This window comes from Pelophylax lessonae (assembly GCF_965119305.1).
Source record: "Pelophylax lessonae genome assembly, chromosome: 2".
Classification (NCBI taxonomy): domain Eukaryota; kingdom Metazoa; phylum Chordata; class Amphibia; order Anura; family Ranidae; genus Pelophylax; species Pelophylax lessonae.
This window is the reverse complement of record NC_138769.1, coordinates 226,763,740-226,778,764: the sequence shown is the minus strand read 5'-3', so window position 1 is coordinate 226,778,764 and position 15,025 is coordinate 226,763,740. Positions and strand designations below refer to the sequence as shown.

Sequence of the window (15,025 nt, the reverse complement as noted above, 5' to 3'; positions counted from 1 at the left end):
TGTGCAATACATACTGTATATAATGCTTTATGAATAGTGATGGAAACCTCCAATTAATTCCCACATATACAGTGCAAATTTACAAACAAAGCATTCTTTTTAAACAGAGTCCTTTTAAAAAAAAAAATCCAACTTAACCACTTAAGCCCCGGAAGATTTTACCCCCTTCCTGACCAGGGCCTATTTTGCGATTCGGCACTGCGTGACTTTAACGGACAATTGCGTGGTCTTGCGATGCTGTACCTAAACGAATTTGACGTCCTTTTTTTCCCACAAACAGAGCTTTCTTTTGGTGGTATTTGATCACCTGTGCGATTTTTACTTTTTGCGCTATAAACAAAAAAACAGCGTCAATTTTGCAAAAATAACAATATTTTTAAAATTTTTTTATATGAAATTCCCCCCAAAAAAAAGTAAAAATCAAAATTTTTTAACATTTTGGGCCAATTTTTTTTTTTACCATATGTTTGGGGCGTGATTCTAACTGTGATTGGCTGTGGCTTGAGGTGTAGGAACAGTGATCAACGGTCCTACATAGTAGAACCGTATGATCACCATTCCTACACAAGGGAGAATGACATGTGGCTTGTTTACATTAGCCGCCTGCCTTTCTCCCGCTCTAACGGACAATCGCGAGTGACCGGCGGACATCGGGTCGGCCGGTCACACGCGCGGGGGGTCCATGACCACGCGGGAGCGCGCCCGCTCCCTAGACCCTCACAGGCTAGCGATGTAGCACTAAAATTCTCCAAATTCACCAACCAGATTTCCTTCCGCTTTTAGTTTACATAAAGGTCTCATGATAAAGATACCACTTCTCTCTCCACCATTAAAAAAAATCAAGATAGGGCTACCATTGTGCAAACCTTTTGAACTCCATATATTATTAAAATCTCTTAGAAATACACTCATAAATAAAAAGTGCACAATTTCTGTAAAAAACAATGTGTTGCCCCCTTTAGGAGCTAAGGCATTGGCATAATCTTTATTGTATTGCGTCCAACGTAACTTATGGTTGCCTGATGACGTCACTGGCTCTGTTCTGACACGTTTTGACTTATTCCTTAAGGAAGTTATGTGACTGTGGCGAAATGCATCAGAAGGAGCCAGTGACTCCATCTACAACTCCTCCATGGGTCAGGTAATAGCCTCCCATGACTTTCAATACAATTTCTATGCTGATGATACCCAAATCTATCTCTCTACCCCTCAGCTCACAACATCAGTTTCCTCACACATCACTAATCTACTAACAGACATATCAGACTGGATGTCTCACCACTTCCTGAAACTCAATGTATCTAAAACCAAGATTATAATATTTACTCACCCACATGCTCCTTCCCCTGACTTCTCCGTCAAAATCATCGGCTCAACTATCAACCCGTCCCCACATGCCAAGGTGCTAGGTGTAATCCTGGACTCTTGCCGCCTCAAACATATGGAAACTATTCCCCTCCCTAACCAATGACAATACAAAGATTCTAATTCACTCCCTGGTCTTCTCACGCCTCGACTACTGCAACTTCCTCCTCATCGTCTTTACATACATTAGCTATCCCTCCTTCAGTCCATCATGAATGCTGCCACCAGACTCATTCACCTTTCCAATGGCTCAGTGTCTGCTACTCCTCTCTGCCAATCCCTCCACTGGCTTCCGCTCACCCAACCAATTAAATTCAAGATACTAACAACAACTTACAAAGCCATCCACAGCTCGGCCCCCAGCTGCAAACTAAACGTATTTTAAAATACCAACCAAATCGTTCTCGTCGTTCCTCCCAAGACCTCCCGCTCTTTAGTTTCCTTGTCACCTTCTCTCATGCTCACTTTCAGGACTTCTCCCAAGCCTCTCCCATCCTCTGGAACTCTCTACCCCATTTTGTCTGACTATCCCCTACTCTGTCCACTTTTAGATGATCCCGGAAAACTCATCTCTTCAGAGAGGCCTATCCTGCCCCCTACTAACAAATGTACATTTATTTTCTCCATGAGCCCATCCCCCACAGTTATTACCTTTTGTATCGCTTGGCTCTCCCTCTTAGATTGTAAGCTCTAATGAGCAGGGCCCTCTGATTCTTACAGTATTCAATTGTATTGTAATTGTACTGTCAGCCCTTATGTTGTAAAGTGCTACGAAAACTGTGGGCGCTATATAAATCCTCTATAATATTAATAATGTCCAGAGCCTCCTGTTCTACTTGCTGAACTTTCAAAATCCCCCCACCTCACTCTCCTGATCCTAAATCTGCTTAAAACCTTTGATTTACATTTTTACATAGACTCCCTAAAAATAGCTGCTGGACCTTTGCAACAGCAAACACTCTAACCTGTTATTCATTAATTCCTGTAGGTTCTACTAGTAGTCCAGTATTAGAAGTTGTACTAGATGTAGCGCTAGCCCCGCAGGAGCTGCAGATATTTTTCCCGGGTCTTCCCCCACTATTGCCCTGCAGGCAGGCACAAGTTAGATTCACACAGCCAGGTGCACATTCACACTTTCGTTTGCTGTCTCCAATGACCAGTCTAGGGACTCTGTTTTGTTGTTTTATTGGAAAACGTGGATAGGGAAGGGATATAGTAAGATACTCCAAATTGAACAATTCTCTCTAAGGACTCTAACTTCCTTTCCTAGTGAAACTTGCCTGAAATCCTTTCAGAAGGTAGATATAAATTCTTCACAGCAGCAGAAAACTGATTGCAGAACTGAGCAATATCCCTTAGTAAAGTAGTGGGCAGTCCTGGACAAAGCTCTAAGAACACTAGCCAGTGTTCCCTTTGTGTTAACCCTCAGCTGACTTAAAGCACATGAGGGGGATTAACTATCTAAAGCTCCTTATGGTGTCTGCACTCACAAGGCTCCTGAAGCACCACCGGCAGCCTTCTCTCTCGTTGATACCTACCGGATGCACTGTAGACTCTCACTCATCCAGCTATGGTAGGACCTGGGTCAGCCACATAGACTTCAGGCCCAAAGATTGCCCATCTGAGGCCACATGGCAGCAAGTGCCATGCCTCTCCCCCAGCCTGGTGCAATCCTCTGCTAGGAATAACCACAAACTCATGTGCTCCTCAAATATAAATACAGGCACCCACCATGTATTGGGGCACCTTCCCTTGTAATTGGCCAGGGCTGTATGAATATTCATGCTCCCATCTGCTTGGTTTCAGCCTACTATCCAGCACAGTATCAGCCAAAAGTACTGCCCATGTAAAAACAGCCAAAGCCTCCTCTTCCTAAAACTGGCCATACACAGCTGGTTATTTTTCATTTAGCTAGTGGACTGAATTAAAAAGACTTACAGATTTCTCTACCCACACAAATCCCTTCTGCCAGGATATTGTATTCAGAATATATTTATCAGTGGCCATACCTGACTGTTTGCCGCTGCTGATCAAGATAATTTTTCCAACATGTCCCTTTAACTGAAGCCAATCAAATGATTGTTTTCTGTCAATTGGAGAAGGCCACACACTGTGTATGACTAGCCTAACAAACAATACCTGTTTAATATGTAGATTGTTATTCCTATTCTATTTTAGTTCTTAATACCTATATTCAGTGACTTATTTTTTTCTTTATCATTACATGATACTGTAATAAGGTAGGAGTTGGAAGGAGGAACTAATGAACACAGGGTGGGACTAGGGGATCGACACTCCTGGAAGTGTCGGTTTCTGAAAATACTTCATTTTACAATTCCTCTGTATTATAATGATAATCAACCGAGAAAGCAGCAGTAGAGGTAAGTATCTACTATCTTTTTTACAAGGACATTTTTTTCACAGTTTGTGTTTTTCTACTGCTACTGCTACTCCTCTCTGCCAATCCCTCCTGCTCACCCAACAAATTAAATTCAAGATACTAACAACAACTTACAAAGCCATCCATAGCTCTGCTCCCAGCTACTAACCTCGTCTCAAAAGACCAACCAAATCGTTCTCATCATTCCCCCCAAGAACTCCTGCTCTTTACTTCCCTTGTCACCTCCTGCTATGCTCACCTCACCACTCAGGGTGAGACCAGGGGATCAACACTCCTCGAAGTGCTGGTTTCTGAAAATACTTCAGTTCACAATTTATTTGCATTATAATGACGATCAACCGAGAAAGCAGCAACAGAGGTAAGTATCCACCATCTTCTGTCCAAGGACAGCTTTTTCATACTTTGAGTTTAGCTACCAAGTTGCTTTAAAGCCGAAGTTTAGTATTTTTTTTTTTTAGTACTTACATAATTGACAAGTATCCCATGAGCTGGTGGCTGCTCTCTTTCTTGAAATCACTCATCTTCTGCTCCCTGGATACCCCCTCCACTGTGATCTTCCATTGCTGTGTTTAAATGGGAATGGATAGCACGGCATCTATGAATGGAGCAGGGGAGCAGAAAGGGCGGACATAGTTGGCATTTTTGAGGAGTGCCTTTGACTGGAGGAGCCACTCATAATAACCCCAACATTATCGGAAGATCACATCTGTGGGGGTAGCCAGGGGGCAGAGGACTTGAGATTTCAGGAAAAAGAGGAGCCATCAGCACAAGGGACACTTGTCATTTATGTAAGTACCATCCTTGATGCTGTTTTTTTTTTTAAATATATGTGTATATATATATATATACACACACACACACACACAGTATCTCACAAAAGTGAGTACACCCCTCACATTTATGTAAATATTTTATTATACCTTTTCATGTGACAACACTGAAGAAATTACACTTTGTTACAATGTAAAGTAGTGAGTGTACAGCTTGTATAACAGTGTAAATTTGCAGTCCCCTCAAAATAACTCAACACACAGCCATTAATGGCTAACCGCGGGCAACAAAAATGAGTACACCCCTAAGTGAAAATGTTTAAATTGGGCCCAAAGTGTCAATATTTTGTGTGGCCACCATCTTTTTCCAGCACTGCCCTAACCCTCTTGGGCATGGAGTTCACCAGAGCTTCACAGGTCTACTCCTCCATGACGACACCACAAAACTGGTGAATGTTAGAGACCTTGCACTCCTCCACTTTCCCCACAGATGCTCAATAGGGTTTTGGTCTGGAGACATGCTTGGCCAGTCCATCACCTTTACCCTCAGCTTCTTTAGGCAGTGGTCATCTTGGAGGTTTGTTTGGGGTCGTTGTCATGTTGGAATACTGCCCTGCGGCCCAGTCTCTGAAGGGAGGGGATCATGCTCTGCTTCAGTATGTCACAGTACATGTTGGCATTCATGATTCCCTCAATGAACTGTAGCTCCCCAGTGCCGGCAGCACTCATGCAGCCCCAGACCATGACACTCCCACCACCATGCTTGGCTGTAGGCAAGATACACTTGTCTTTGTACACTTCACCTGGTTACCGCCACACACGCTTGACACTATCTGAACCAAATCAGTTTATCTTGGTCTCAGACCACAGAACATGATTCCAGTAATCTGTGTCCTTAGTCTGCTTATCTTCAGCAAACTTTGTGGGCTTTCTTGTGCATCATCTTTAGAAGAGGCTTCCTTCTTGGACGACAGCCATGCAGATCAACTTGATGCAGTGTGCGGCGTATGGTCTGAGCACTGACAGGCTGTCCCTCCCCGCCCCCTCAACCTCTGCAGCAAAGCTGGCAGCACTCAAACTCATACTCTATTTCCCAAAGACAACCTCTGGATATGACGCTGAGCACATGCAGTCAACCTCTTTGGTCGACTATGGTGGTGAAGCCTGTTCTGAGTGGAACCTACCCTGTTAAACCGCTGTAGGGTCTTGGCCACCATGCTGCAGCTCAGTTTCAGGGTCTTGGTAATCTTCTTATAGCCTAGGCCATCTTTATGTAGAGCAGCAATTTTTTTTTCAGATCCTCAGGGAGTTCTTTGCCACGAGGTGCCATGTTAAACTTCCAGTGACCAGTATGAGAGAGTGAGAGCGATAACATCAAATTTAACACACCTGCTCCCCATTCGCACCTGAGACCTTGTAACACTAACGAGTCACATGACACTGGGGAGGGAAAATGGCTAATTGGGCCCAGTATGGACATTTGCACTTAGGGGTGTACTCATTTTTGCCAGCGGTTTAGACATTAATGGCTGCGTGTTGAGTTATTTTAAAGGGAACAGCAAATTGACACTGTTATACAAGTTGTACACTCACTACTTTACATTGTAGCAAAGTGTCATTTCTTCAGTGAAAAGGTATAATAAAATATTTTTAAAAAATGTGAGGGCTGTGTGTGTGTGTGTGTGTGTGTGTGTATATATCACCAAACACCAGCTTTCAGGAATTCTAATTTGTTTGTATAGGTTACTACACTTTGCGCATTTATTACTGCATTACTGAATAAGCCCTAAAGTTTACATGTTTAATATACTGTAAATTGGATAGTACTATGCCTTCTTCTCAGTACTGCTAAATTACAGATTTTACCATCTTTGGATTTGCTATTGCGCACACCATTTTGTTGTAATAAGGAATAATGCCATGTACCAACATACGCCACAGTACTGACGTTTTTTTTTGTACCGCAGTGTTCTTGTACCATCTGTGCCAGCCTGCTGCCAGCTGACTGATCACATTTTATTCACGTGAGCACTTGTCTACACCATGACATTCTTTCACAGATCCTTCTCACTAATTCCTCTGACAAAACCAATGCAAAGTGGTGAAAGGTGTCCCCTCCTTCCCCTTTGGCAAGGGAAGAACAAGCACCGTTGATCTGCGTACTTACTCATTAGTATTACCATCCAACAGCTGACTAGCAGAGACACAGTTCTGAAAGCAGAAGTCATGTTCTGTATAGGGAACTGTTCTAAGAATAACGTAAAGGTCTGCTGGAAACTTTCATAAGGCTGGCCATTTTCTCTCTAAACTTGATGTCAGTTAAAGCATGTGATCCTATTTAAAATAATGACAAAATAAATGATATCATAGTTTAAACTTTATAAAGTGTGTAATTAAACTGTATCTATTCAGTAAACATCTCACAAAAAAATCAATTTATTTATTTTATTACAGGTACTTATATAGCGCCAACAATTTACACAATGCTTTGCATATACAGTGGGTACGGAAAGTATTCAGACCCCCTTAAATTTTTCACTCTTTGTTATATTGCAGCCATTTGCTAAAATCATTTAAGTTCATTCTTCTTCCTCATGAATGTACACATAGCACCCCATACTGACAGAAAAACACAGAATTGTTGACATTGTTGCAGATTTATTAAACAAGAAAAACTGAAATATCACATGGTCCTAAGTATTCAGACCCTTTGCTCAGTATTTAGTAGAAGCCCCCTTTTGATCTAATACAGCCAGGAGTCTTTTTGGGAAAGATGCAACAAGTCTTTCACACCTGGATTTGGGGATCCTCTGCCATTCCTCCTTGCAGATCCTCTCCAGTTCTGTCAGGTTGGATGGTAAACGTTGGTGGACAGCCATTTTTAGGTCTCTCCAGAGATGCTCAATTGGGTTTAAGTCAGGGCTCTGGCTGGGCCATTCAAGAACAGTCACGGAGTTGTTGTGAAGCCACTCCTTCGTTATTTTAGCTGTGTGTTTAGGGTCATTGTCTTGTTGGAAGGTAAACCTTAGGCCCAGTCTGAGGTCCAGAGCACTCTGGAGAAGGTTTTTGTCCAGGATATCCCTGTACTTGGCCGCATTCATCTTTCCCTCGATTGCAACCAGTCATCCTGTCCCTGCAGCTGAAAAACACCCCACAGCATGATGCTGCCACCACCATGCTTCACTGTTGGGACTGTATTGGACAGGTGATGAGCAGTGCCTGGTTTTCTCCACACATACCGCTTAGAATTAAGGCCAAAAAGTTCTATTTAGGTCTCATCAGACCAGAGAATCTTATTTCTCACCATCTTTAGTCCTTCAGGTGTTTTTTAGCAAACTCCATGCGGGCTTTCATGTGTCTTACACTAAGGAGAGGCTTCCGTCGGGCCACTCTGCCATGAAGCCCCGACTGGTAGAGGGCTGCAGTGATGGTTGACTTTCTACAACTTTCTCCCATCTCCTGACTGCATCTCTGGAGCTCAGCCACAGTGATCTTTGGGTTCTTCTTTACCTCTCTCACCAAGGCTCTTCTCCCCCGATAGCTCAGTTTGGCCGGACGGCCAGCTCTAGGAAGGGTTCTGGTCGTCCCAAACGTCTTCCATTTGAGGATTATGGAGGCCACTGTGCTCTTAGGAACCTTAAGTGCAGCAGAAATCTTTTTGTAACCTTGGCCAGATCTGTGCCTTGCCACAATTCTGTCTCTGAGCTCTTCAGGCAGTTCCTTTGACCTCATGATTCTCATTTGCTCTGACATGCATTGTGATCTGGAAGGTCTTATATAGACAGGTGTGTGGCTTTCCTAATCAAGTCCAATCAGTATAATCAAACACAGCTGGACTCAAATGAAGGTGTAGAACCATCTCAAGGATGATCAGAAGAAATGGAAAGCACCTGAGTTAAATATATGAGTGTCACAGCAAAGGGTCTGAATACTTAGGACCATGTGATATTTCATTTTTTTTTTTTTTAATAAATCTGCAACAATGTCAACAATTCTGTGTTTTTCTGTCAGTATGGGGTGCTATGTGTACATTCATGAGGAAGAAGAATGAACTTAAATGATTTTAGCAAATGGCTGCAATATAACAAAGAGTGAAAAATTTAAGGGGGTCTGAATACTTTCCGTACCCACTGTATATATATATATATATATATATATATATATATATATATATATATATACTCTATATATTAAATTCACATCAGCCCCTGCCCTCAGGGAGCTTACAATCTAAGGTCCCTGACATATACCAGGGCCAATTTAGACAGGAGCAAATTTACCTACCAGCATGTCTTTGGAATGTGGGGAAAACAGGAGTACCTGGAGGAAATCAACATAGGCAGAGCTATGGTATGGTACAGGCAGGTAGTGCTGTGGTTGGGATTTGAACTGATGAGTCTAAAATGTATCCATGTTATTTTGTAATGAACCGTTTGGCAGTTTCACAGAAACCTGCCACAATAATGTGCTTGGATATTTGGAAATAGTGTTTTCTCAGACTGTATTATCTACTGTGTGTACATCAATTTTTGATGTAATGTTAGCCTATATTTCTTTGTAGATTGCAGACACCACAAGTTACATTGTCTGATTGCTATCCTTCTTCCTCTGATACAAAAGTGCCATATGTTTTCACAGGGTTTCTCCCCTAACTGTTTATTCATGGGTAAAGCATCAAAAGTCATCTTAGCATTGGTAACAAGACATTTATTCTAGCTGCACCTTTAGTATACATGTAAATAGATAGCCATTGCCTATGATAGTGCCACCTCAGGAGCTTGGGTGCAGGCTGCAAAAGACCCCTGTGTCTGGGCCTCCAGCATATAAAGAAGCGGTCACACTTCAATGACATCATCTTTAAAAAGCTTTATTTAAAGCCATACATACTGTAACACAGGAAGTACAGCAGTCCCACTAAAGACTGTTTACTGATGCATTTCATTCCTTCAATGGTGGTTGGTCACAGATATGGGCATGTACTTTTAGTACAATAATCCTTTAAATCCTCCCAGTGACTCCCTTCAAGTCTTCCACTTACCTGTTGTCTGTTAGGAGTTGTTCAGTCTCTTTGATCAAAATCCACCAGCAGTGGCGTCTCCAGCTTTCATTTTTAGGGGGGGCACATGGGGGGCCAGGGACAAAAGTAGAGGGGCCAACTATAAAATGCAGATAGATAGATAGATAGATAGATAGATAGATAGATAGATAGATAGATAGATAGATAGATAGATAGATAGATAGATAGATAGATAGATAGATAGAATGCACTCCAGAGGTCTTGATACAAATTCACCTTTGTTTGATTTGTGCAATATACAATACACCTGTTCCTTGGGGGTCCTGTCTTGTTCCTTGGGGGTCCTGTCCTGTCCTTGGGGGTCCTGTCCTTGGGGGTCCTGTCCTGTCCTTGGGGGGTCCTGTCCAGTTGTGGGGGGTCCTGGACAGGACCCCCCACAACAGGACAGGACCCCCCAGGAACAGGACAGGACTCCCCAAGGAACAGGACAGGACCCCCAAGGAACAGGACAGGACCCCCAAGGACCAGGACAGGACCCCCAAGGAACAGGACAGGACAGGACCCCCAAGGACAAGACCCCCAGGAACAGGACAGGACCCACAAGGACAGGACAGGACCCCCCAAGGAACAGGACCCCACAGGAACAGGACAGGACCCCCAAGGAAAAGGACAGGACCCCCAAGGAAAAGGACAGGACCCCCCAAGGACAGGCCAGGACCCCCCAAGGACAGGCCAGGACCCCCCAAGGACAGGCCAGGACCCCCCAGAACAGGACAGGACCCCCCAGAACAGGACAGGGCCCCCCAGGAACAGGACCCCACAGGAACAGGACCCCCAAGGAACAGGACAGGACCCCCAAGGACAAGACCCCCGGGAACATGACAAGACCCCTCAGGAACAGGACAGGACCCCCAAGGACAGGACAGGACCCCCAAGGACAGGACCCCCAAGGACAGGACCCCCAAGGACAAGACCCCCCAGGAACAGGACAGGACCCCCAAGGAACAGGACAGGACCCCCCAAGGAACAGGACAGGACCCCCCAAGGAACAGGACAGGACCCCCCAGGAACAGGACCCCCCAAGGAACAGGACCCCCAAGAAACAGGACAGGACCCCCCAAGGAACAGGACCCCCAAGGAACAGGACAGGACCCCCCAAGGACAGGACAGGACCCCCAAGGAACAGGACCCCCAAGGACAAGACAGGAACCCCAAGGACAAGAAAGGACCCCCAAGGAACAGGACAGGACCCCCAAGGAACAGGACAGGATCCCCCAAGGACAGGACAGGACCCCCAAGGACAGGACAGGACCCCCCAGGACAGGACAGGACCCCCAAGGAACAGGACAGGACCCCCCAGGAACAGGACCCCCCAGGAACAGGACCCCCCAGGAACAGGACAGGACCCCCCAAGGAACAAGACAGGACCCCCCAAGGAACAGGACAGGACCCCCCAAGGAACAGGACCCCCAAGGAACAGGACAGGACCCCCCAAGGACAGGACAGGACCCCCAAGGAACAGGACCCCCAAGGACAAGACAGGACCCCCAAGGACAAGAAAGGACCCCCAAGGAACAGGACAGGACCCCCCAAGGACAGGACAGGACCCCCCAAGGACAGGACAGGACCCCCCAAGGACAGGACAGGACCCCCAAGGAACAGGACCCCCCAAGGAACAGGACAGGACCCCCCAAGGAACAGGACCCCCCAGGAACAGGACAGGACCCCCAAGGACAGGACAGGACCCCCAAGTACAAGACCCCCAGGAACAGGACAGGACCACCCAGAACAGGACAGGACCCCCCAAGGAACAGGACCCCACAGGAACAGGACAGGAACCCCCAGAACAGGACAGGAACCCCCAGAACAGGACAGGACCCCCCAAGGAACAGGACAGGACCCCCCAAGGAACAGGACAGGATCCCCACGGGACAAGACCCCCAGGAACAGGACAGGACCCCCACGGGACAAGACCCCCAGGAACAGGACAGGACCCCCCAAGGAACAGGACCCCACAGAGACAGGACCCCCAAGGACAGGACCCCCCAGGAACAGGACAGGACCCCCAAGGAACAGGACAGGACCCCCAAGGAACAGGACAGGACCCCCAAGGAACAGGACCCCCAAGGAACAGGACAGGACCCCCAAGGAACAGGACCCCCCAGGAACAGGACCCCCCAGGAACAGGACAGGACCCCCCAGGAACAGGACAGGACCCCCCAAGGACAAGACCCCCAGGAACATGACAGGACCCCCCCAGGAACAGGACAGGACCCCCAAGGACAGGACCCCCAAGGAACAGGACAGGACAGGACCCCCCAGGAACAGGACAGGACCCCCAAGGACAGGACCCCCCAGGAACAGGACAGGACCCCCCAGGAACAGGACAGGACCCCCACGGGACAAGACCCCCAGGAACAGGACAGGACCCCCCAAGGAACAGGACCCCACAGGGACAGGACCCCCAAGGACAGGACATGACCTCCCAGGAATAGGACAGGACCTCCCAGGAATAGGACAGGACCCCCAAGGAACAGGACAGGACCCCCCAGGAACAGGACAGGACCCCCCAGGAACAGGACAGGACCCCCAAGGACAGGACAGGACCCCCAAGGACAGGACAGGACCCCCAGGAACATGACAGGACCCCCCCAGGAACAGGACAGGACCCCCAAGGACAGGACCCCCAAGGAACAGGACAGGACAGGGCCCCCCAGGAACAGGACAGGACCCCCCAGGAACAGGACAGGACCCCCCAGGAACAGGACAGGACCCCCCCCCCCCCGGAACAGGACAGGACCCCCCAGGAAACAGGACCCCCAAGGAAACGGACAGGACCCCCAAGGACAGGACAGGACCCCCCAAGGACAGGACCCCCAGGAACATGACAGGACCCCCCAGAAACAGGACAGGACCCCCCAGAAACAGGACAGGACCCCCAAGGAACAGGACAGGACCCCCCAGGACAGGACAGGACCCCCACGGGACAAGACCCCCAGGAACAGGACCCCCCAAGGAACAGGACCCCACAGGGACAGGACCCCCAAGGACAGGACATGACCCCCAAGGACAGGACATGACCCCCAAGGACAGGACAGGACCCCCAAGGACAGGACATGACTCCCAAGGACAGGACAGGACCCCCAGGAACAGGACAGGACCCCCAAGGACAAGACCCTCAGGAACAGGACAGGACCCCCACTGACCTAAATATATGTATTCGGATGATGCCGGTCCCGGCCTGCTCCATCCTCGACTTGTGTGTGCTGTGACTGTCCTCCTCTCCTCGGTCGGCGCTGGCTCCCGGCCTCCCGCCTCTCCTCTTTCTTTCACACAGACACAGCGCAGGCGCCCGCTCTCCCTTTCAACGTTACCCCACGCACTGCGCTGTCTGCCTGAGCGAGTGGGCGGGCCTGACACGCCTCCATGGGGACGCCCTCCTGCTGTGTCGCCTGGCAGTCCTTCCTCCTCTAGCGCCGGTGTCATGCAGGAAAGCGGCGCCTGTGGTGGCGCGTCCGCTGGCCGGGACTACTTAACTTACATTTGCCTCAGTTTTTTGGGGGGGCACATGGGGGGGCCCACTGTCATTTTGGTGGGGCCGTGGCCCCCTCTGGCCCCACCCTAGTGACGCCACTGTCCACCAGCCAGGCTCTGCTTGAGCTGAAGATTCTGCATTTCTCATCTACTTATAGTACAAATAGATGACTTTCCATTGAAGTGAAATGCTTCTTATTAAAATTGCCTCTGTAGCTTGGTCTTAAAAAGTGCCTATAGATTTTAATGGTCTGTCCATAGAACATGCAAGATCTGGCAGCTAAATTAATTTAATAAATGAGTTCTATAAAAGTTCATACTATATCCAGGTGAATATGCATACCAGTTCCAATGGAGAAGGTAAGGAGAGTGCTCTAGTAATATCCCTGCCCTTTGCTGGGGAACATAATAGCAATTAGCCAGGAAGAATTAATCACAGCAAATTGACTATTTCTTCTACAAAGCTCAAGAAGGGAATGTCAGCTTTGGTTGGGGGCCTACAGACATTGAACGTTTATGATTGAATTGAGAAAAGCTTCTTTAAAGCGGAGTTCCTCCCACATTTTACAATGCCCTTCATGCAGCACTTGTGTGCATCCTAAAAATGAATTGACAATTTTTTTTTTTCCAGTTTACATACGTTATTTATGGAGCAAAATCGTTTCACTTCTTTTCACTTCCTCCTTATGCGGCTGCAGCCAACTATGTCATTTCCGGCTTTGCATTGGCTCCTGGGAGAGGAGTGTCATCAATCCCAAGAGTCAATGGGCTATAGAAGCCCTGCCTGCAAGCTGTGGGACTCGCTTGCAACACACTGCGCATGCTCGAAATCCCAGGAGAGGGACACTGCGGCTTCAAAAGCCCACACCGCAGATGGCTGTGCTGTACAACAACTGCTCAAAGTAAGTAATTCATGCTGCATGCTAAACAAAACAGGGAACAGTTTACTATATATCTTTATTTAAATGCACAAGCCCTGACTATTCTAGGGGTATTTTTGGCTAAAAAATAAAAAATTAAGCCGGAACTTCGCTTTAAGATCCATGGGCACTTGTAGAAATTCAGCAGCTGTAAAGCATAGATTGCCTGTTTAATTTACACTCTCTGAAATCTCTAGCAGTGAGGCTCACATGTGCCGCAGGAAGCCTGTCAGAGTTGATCTCAGAGAGATCTCAGAGATATTAAGCTCTTGTAAAGTGCATGTGCATTGTATCATAATCTTCCATTATGATAAAAAACAGCATGTTGGTTTTTGCAGGTATGATAGGAATTAATATTAGAAAATAGAATAGGATAGAATGGTATATCATGGGCCATGTAGTTACATTGTTTACAGACATTTTTGAACTCAGGTATTTTTTTAGTGTCTATTCGATGTTTCCATACTCATTGAAAGAGGTAAGTCATGCCATAATATAGGGCAGTGATGGTGAACCTTAGCACTCCAGATGTTTTGGAACTACATTTCCCATGATGCTCATGCACTCTGAAGTGCCATCACTGTTCTAGGGGAATACAAATGTGGTCCTATAAATTACTTTTAGTTAAAGAAAGACCTGAAGACAGAATCCCATATAACAGTGACATATTTAATGACAATACAAATTCACAGAACAGAAATTTTAAGTGTAGCACTGCCCCCTTAAGGACTGCTGGATTTTCACACTTTCGGCTCCCCCTGGGTTACCGTTAGCAACCTTGACATTCACAGTCTATTACATTACTTCTTGGGCCAGTCACTAATTAGTCCAGGGGTATGTTGTTGTTTTTGGTTTTATTTTATAAATTAGGGATGGAAGAAGGCAATATTGGCATACCCTCCCTCAGGGACTCTGCTCACCAGCCAAAGACCCCGCAGCACAACTGCTCCTGGTTTTTATACAGTATCCCAGAATGCACCGGGACTTCCTGTCTCTGCCAATCACCAGCACTGTATCA

At 46.8% G+C, this 15,025-nt stretch overlaps 1 pseudogene across 1 annotated transcript in view; it reads left to right on the top strand.

Moving 5' to 3' along the window:
- The first annotated feature begins 1,091 nt into the window (after nt 1-1,091).
- LOC309548039 overlaps nt 1,092-15,025 on the top strand; it is a 61,423-nt pseudogene continuing 47,489 nt past the window's right edge. Inside the window, exon 1 of the transcript in view lies at nt 1,092-1,141. The product of the transcript in view is annotated as an uncharacterized misc_RNA (transcript). The remainder of the gene's footprint in view (nt 1,142-15,025) is intronic.